This window comes from Desmodus rotundus, chromosome 2, assembly GCF_022682495.2.
Source record: "Desmodus rotundus isolate HL8 chromosome 2, HLdesRot8A.1, whole genome shotgun sequence".
NCBI lineage: Eukaryota > Metazoa > Chordata > Mammalia > Chiroptera > Phyllostomidae > Desmodus > Desmodus rotundus.
In genome coordinates this window covers 146026518-146033857 of record NC_071388.1, presented here as the reverse complement: position 1 = coordinate 146033857, position 7340 = coordinate 146026518, and the positions used below count along the sequence as shown (strand labels likewise).

The 7340-nt window shown below is 38.7% G+C and overlaps 1 pseudogene; it reads left to right on the top strand.

Annotated features, from left to right (window-relative positions):
• Positions 1-893: 893 nt before the first annotated feature.
• On the top strand, positions 894-6448 carry LOC112322211 (ER lumen protein-retaining receptor 3-like; annotated as a pseudogene).
• The last annotated feature ends 892 nt before the right edge of the window (positions 6449-7340 follow it).

Here is a 7340-nt window from a genome sequence, read left to right as displayed (position 1 = left end):
GTGGCCAAACAAGTTATTGACCATGACTGAAAATGATCTTTTCCTTTACTCAGAACATTTTTATTTCTTCTTTGTAAACTGATCTTCACAGTACATGGCTTATTATCTTCACTCTCCTTGATGGAAACATATCTTCCATCCTGGAACAATGAACTAATTTACAAGTATCACTAACAACAAGGTGGTCGATGGGAGCTAACATTTTGGCTGAGGGAGGTGTGTGACTGTAAAGCATTGAGGCTGATCTCAAATGTTCTTTCGACTCTCAAATGTGACTTGATATTCCCTCTCTAAGATTATCTTTTGCAACTTGTAAATTCAGAGGGCAGCTCTAAAAGAGGAGTGTCAAAATGTTTTACAGCAATGACAACATTGTTAAATTTCATGAAGAGCTTCCTGAGGGTGCCATTTTGAAAGATAATCAGATGTCACACACGATTGTGGAGAAAAATTGTCAGGCCCATCACTTTCTAGACACATATTTACTTAAGCTTCAGTTGTTTTCCTTCTATCAAGGGAAATACTGAATGGGCTAAATTGTAGCCAGATTATACATCCTTTAATTCAAAACAATCTCCGCTTACTCTCCCTGTTCCTCTTCAGTTTGGAAATGCCTGCCATGATTTAAGTCAGGCTTTGGCAATTTGGGGAGGGAGCAGATATTAAACATTTAAAGCTTTGTGAAACGAGAGACAGAATAAGGCCTATACTGCTAGTAATACTTACACAAAGAGAAAAACCCCTGGCCTGCCTTTCCTCGTTTGCCTGGGTGGATACCCTAGGTACTGGAGAAGCTTTGTGATGAGTTGCTGACTGAAGAAGACTTTCTCAGGATGATAGTGGGCTAGACCGATGAGAAGGGATCCCACTGCGCAATGGGGTAGGTGGCTGCCATGGTCGGTTTCATTGTCTGCCCCAGTGACACTCAGGTACGGTGCGGCCATCTCAACTTGGTCAGCAGCCCAGAGGTAAGGCCACCCACTAGACTGAGATTCTGACACTTGATACCCCCAAGTTGCAAACCACAGAGTTCCCAATGTACAGGTGGCAACTGGCATGGACCCTGGAGAGTGACAAAGTGTGACTGGGAAGGCAGCTAGTAGATGTGGGTGGGTGAAGGGAATGGAAGTTCATTTCCCCATAATTCCCACTTGCCCTTGGCCTCCATGGCTCTTAGTGCTAGCTCCCTGGAGTGCTGCCCACGGACACACACAAAGAGGCAGCAGGCCCTATTTGGCCCATTCACGGTTTAGATGACCACTTGTCTACAATCCTCATTTCTAAATCCCAAGAAGAAAACATCTCTCTGAAGAACAGGCTTTCCTGAGGCGAGTAAATAATAGGCAAAATGAGATCTTGCATCCAGAGGAACTTGTTTCATTGTTATTTTACTCAATAACTTATTTTTAGGTCTATCCGAAATAATTTTTTTTAGCAATTTCTCTTATTCTTCCTCAGTTCAGCAGAGAAATAAAAAGGTCCCAATTTTCTTTATGAGTGACAAATTCTAGGAAGATCTCAGATGGCTCTGCGTACGTTTCCTAGAAGCTAAAGACTATTCTAGTATACAGCAGGGGTCAACAATTGGAGCCCGTGGGGACAGAATCAGTCACCCCTCTTCATTTTTTATGACCCACAGCTAAAAAAGAGTTCTACATTTTTAAATGGTTGGAAAAATTCCAAAGAAAAATACTATTTTGTGACACATGAAAATTTATGAAATTCAAATTTTAGTGTCCATAAATAAAGTTTTATTGGAACATAGCCATGCTCATCATTTGCATATTATCTATGGCTGTTTCTCACTAAACGGCAGAGTTGAGTAGTTGCGACAGAGACCGTATGGCCTGCAAAGCCTAAAATATTTACTATCTGGTCCTATACAGAAAAAAAAGCTCTGGTTGAAAGTATGCCTCTAAAATAAGACTGTCTGTGTTCAAATCCCTCCTCACCATTTTTAGTATTGTATCCTCTTGCACAATTTACTTAACCTCTCCTTGCATCAACTCTTTCATCTGTGTCACAGAAATAATAGCACCTACTTCATAGATTGATGTGAAGAATAAATATATTCATCTATGTAAGCAACTTAGACCAGAGGCTGGCTTATAGTAAGCATTCAATAACATCAGCTACTTTTATGGTGTTTTCCTGAAATAGGATTTTATTTGTATAAATACTCATAATAATGAAACAAAAACAGTTTTTCCAAATAAGAAGCAATCAGATGACAAAAAGTTTTGAATTTTTCACATGGGTACTTTGCCATTTTATACATGCATAAGAAACAATTGGCACTAGACATTGTGCACAGGGACCTGGAAGACCTCATGACCCCACCTATAAGCTACCAGTTTACTGAGGGAACTAAGTTCAAGCCTTCAAGCCCATGAAACAGAAGCACCTTAAAAAGATTACTTTCTCTACCAAAAATTTTTGAAAGCATACATTTTTCCTATTGTAATGGCAACTCTTATGCTCAATTATATTGAAAGATTCTATTGAGCCCATTAATAAACAAAATCAACTATAGAAATCAGCTGCACTTCTATATACTAACAACGAACTATCTGAAAGACAAATTTTGAAGAAATCCTATTTACAATAGCATCAAAACAATAAAATACTTAGAAATAAATTTGACTGAAGATTTGCAAGACCCGTATCCTGAAAATTATAAGACTTTGATGAAAGAGATTGAAAATGATACAAATGGAAAGATATCCTGTGTTCTTGAATTGGAAAAATTAATATTGTGAAAATGTCCGTACTGCTAGAATCCACCTACAGATTCAGTGTAATCCCTATCAAAATTACAATGGTATTTTTCACAGAAATAAATAAAAACTCTCCTTAAATGTGTACAAAACCACAAAAGACTCAAAAACCCAGAGGAGTTCTGAGATGAGAAAGAAGAGCAAAGCTGGAGGCACCACACTTACCAAGTTCGTGCTACGTTACAAAGCTGTAGTAAATGACGTAGGCTGGTACTGACATAGAACAAGCACATGGATCAGTGGAACCAACGCAGTACACACAAAGGAGCCCCAAAAAACACAGAATGGAGAAAGGACAGTCTCTTCAATACATGGCTCTGGGAAAATTGTACAGCGATGCGAAAGAATGAAACTGGATCCCTATCGTAAATCACTTGTAAAAATTAAATGTATCAAAAACTTAAATTCAAGATCTAAAAGCATAAAACTCCTGGAAGAAAAAGATCCCTGATATTGCTTTTGGCAACAATTTCTTATATAAGATATCGAAAGCAAGGCAACAAAACCTAAAATAAACAAGTAAGACTACATCAAACTAAAGAGCTTCTGCACAACAAAGGAAACCTTTCAAAACCGAAAAGGCAACTTACAGAATGGAAGAAAATATTTTCAAACCACATATTTAATAAGTGGTTAATATCCAAAAATATGAAGAACTCATATAACTCAGCAGTAAAGAAGCAAATAATTCAGTTGAAAAATAGACAAATGACCCAAATAAATATTTTTCCAAAGAAGAAATACAAATGACCAATAGATACATGAGAAGGTGCTCAGCATCACTAATCATCAGGGAAATGCAAACCACGATGAGATACACCGCGTACCGGTCAGAATGGCCATCAACAAGGAAACAAGAGACCAATGTGGAGAAAGGGAATCCTTACACTCTATTGATGGGAATGTGAATTGTTTCAGCTACTATGGAAAGCATTATGACAGTTCCTTAAGTAAATAGAAATTGAACTATCATATGACCTAGCAATCCCACTTCTGGGTATATATCCAAAGGAATTGGAATCAGTATGTCCAAGATATACCTACACACCATTATTCATATATAAAATCAAGTAAAGAAGCAACCTAACGAATGAAGGATAATAAAATGTGATATATATGTAGGCAATGAAATATTATTTAGCCACATAAAAGGAAGGAAATCCTGCTATTTGCATCAACAAGGATGAATCTGGAGGACATTGTGCGAAGTGAAATATCAGAGAAAGACCAAAAAAAAAAGCTGATTTCATAAGCAGATAGAATGGTGGATGCCAGGGTTTTGGGAAAGAGGAAAATGAGGTGATATAGGTCAAAAACTACAATTTTTCAATTATAAGAAAGTTATGAGAAGGATAAGGATGTACAATAATTGCAGCATGGTGACTATAATTAATAATATACTCGTATATTTGTAATTATTTCTTAATACATTTAAAAATATTTTTATCAAAACATTAGAAAACATACAACTTTTCCTACTATTTCAATATAGCTACTCAGTGTACTGAATTCTATTAAAAGACTATTTATTGAGCCTAATAAAGCCGTGAGCCACACATCATCTTTTAGGATCTGCTCTTCTTTCCCTTGTCAACATACTTGCTGCCTATAATCTAATGTTCATTAGCCCCACCCATGGGGTACAATAACGGCTGAATAATGAATTGTAAATTACCTCTTTTTTTCCTTCTGACAGCAGGGATTATAAATAGATTTAAAATTTTTCAAGGCATTATAAATGGAAAATGTTGTCAGTATATAAATTGTAAAGCTCCTAGTCAAGTCTTGTTTTGAACTTGAAGTTGAGAACTACAGTTTGTCCAGTAAGAGAAACACAACTATTAATTATTCCAACAACTATTTACTGCATCACACATGGCCAACACTCCCATGGCAAATGCACTCTGTGGGTCTGGAATGGTGCCAAATAACTCTGACTGGCATCTCTCACAGTCTCATCCAGTCTATCCTGTTGAGAACCGCAGACTCATCTTCCCCAAAACCTTGTTTTTGTCAGGACATTTTCTTGTTCAAAAAGCTTTGTTTTTCACTGTTCAGTAGATCAAGCGCCAACTCCTTAACGTGGCCTGTAGAGCTTTGCATTACCTCACGGGAGACTATCTTAAGTTTTCCTTGTTACTGTATCACCACACTTTCCCTCTTAAGCTCTGTTTCAGACATGCTCACCTACTTTGCATCCTATAATCATATTTTTTGCTTCTCCACCTCTGTCATTTAAAAAGGTCTCAAAAATATGAATAAAATTTCAATAAATATATACCAACAACTGAATTTCAAAAACAAAATAAACAAGCAGAACAGAACCGGAGTCATAGATACAGAGAACACTTTGACAGCTGCCAGATGGGAGGGGGTAGGGAGGTTGGGTGGCAAAGGTGAAAGGATTAAGAAGTACAAGTTGGTAGTTACAGAACAGTCATGGGGATGTAAAGTACAGCAGAGGGAACACATGGTGCCAGATGGGTACGAGGTTTATTGGGATGATCACTTAGTAAGTTACATAATGTCTAATCACAGGTGTACTGCTGAGACTAATATAATATTGTATGTCAACTGCAATTGAAAATTTAAAATTATAGAAAAAGACTACTTTACTGACCACATCACTGCCTGGCCGGGAGCACATTGATGCAGCAGTGGTGTCCGGGCAGAGAGTGGAGCTGAGGGAGCCGGGTGTCCCACAGGCTGGCCGCGGGAACCTGACGACCACCTGGCCTGTCAGAAAGTTTTCCAGGAGTGGGCTGCGTGTGGGCATAGGACTGCTTGGCTGTCTAGGCCTTGAATGTGTTGGGTATCCTTGGCAACCTGAGTCACCTCCTGGCCATGATCTTCTGCTGAGGAAGATCTGGAGGTCCCAGTGCTATACACACACCTCTAGAAGAGTCAGATTTTTTTTAAATTATTTTATTGTTGTTCAATTACACTTGTCTGCATTTATCCCCCACTACTCCCCACTAATCCCAGCCATCCCCACCTCCCTCCCCTGCTTCCACCCCTCCTTGGTTTTGTCCATGTGTCCTTTATAGTTGTTCCTGAAAACCCTCCCCCCTTTACCCCCATTACCCCCTCGTCCCTCCCCTCTGGTTATTGTCAGATTGTTCTCAATTTCAATTATATTTTGCTTGCTTGTTTGTTTTGTTGATTAGGTTCCAGTTAAAGGTGAGATCATGTGGTATTTGTCCCTCACTGCCTGAGCCAGATTCTTTCTCTTTCCTCTTTACCAGGTACCTAGACCTGTTCACCAACTTCACCTTTGTCTACAACACAGTCATGAGGTAGTTTTTCTTCTCTGTGCCTATGTCACAGTGTGCATGATCTATGGGGAATTTTGAAAAATATTTGACAGTGAGAATTTCTGTGGACTTTCTCTATCTACCTGGAATCAGTAGCCACCATGCCCCATGTCTTCCTGATCAGAAAGACTGGAGAGGATGAGACCATTACTACTGAGCACCTGTTCTTTCTCAGGCTATACTGAGCACTCTACCTAGGTAACCAGATCAGGCAGCACCAGACTGAGAATCTCTATGACTAAATTACAGTAGTGTCTGGAGTGAGTGATACAAACTATCTTCTACTGTGATTTCTCCTACTTACATGTGACCAAAGCCCTTGAAGAAAGGAAAGTAAGTCTTCCAATGCCAATTTGAAGCGCCTCGGAGAACAAGAACATGAACCAAAGTATTTGAAATGTTCTGCTGAGCGACTTATACATAACTCAGCCCAAATGTTAAACGTAAAGCCAGAAAAATGTTAGTGTGGATGAATTTCAGCAAAATACTGATCATTCTGTCTAGAGGACCTCATCAATAATACCTCCTCTACAGAGGTAGCAACAAACCTGGGCCAATTACACAAACATGGTGCCGTACGATGTCAACAGGAACAAAAAGGAACCTTAGGTTCCTATTCACAAGGGGGTCAAATAAACTGCTGCTCACTTTCTCTCTCTCCAATAAAAAGAAAAGACCACTTTAAAAGGGAATGAAAATCAGCTGGTAACCATGGAAAACTCTGTTTTAATTTTCTCCTATATGAAGAAGCATAAATGCAATTTCAATCTTTTTTATTTAATCTTTATTGTATTTTTCCATTACCATTTTGTTCTCTTATACTTCCCTCCCCCTAGCAGTCATCACACTATTGTCCATGTCCGTGAGTCCTTTTTCCTTTCTTGTTCAATCCCTCCACTCCCTTACCTTTCTCCCCACTAGCTGTCATCCTGCTCTCCATCTATGAGTCTGTCCCCATTTTCTTTGTTAGTTAAGTTTGTTCATTAGACTCTACTATGAGTGAAATTATATGGTATTTGTCTTTCTCTGACTGGCTTATTTCACTTAGCATAATGTTCTCCAGGTCCATCCACACCATCACAAAGTGTAAAGCTTCCTTCTGTTTTATGGCCGAGCAAATAACTATGGAACATTTTATTGTGTAAAGGTTCCATAGTTATTTGAGCCAGTCATCTACTGATGGACACTTGGGCTGCTTCCATATCTTGGTGATTGTAAATAATGCTGCAATGAACATACGGGTGCTTAT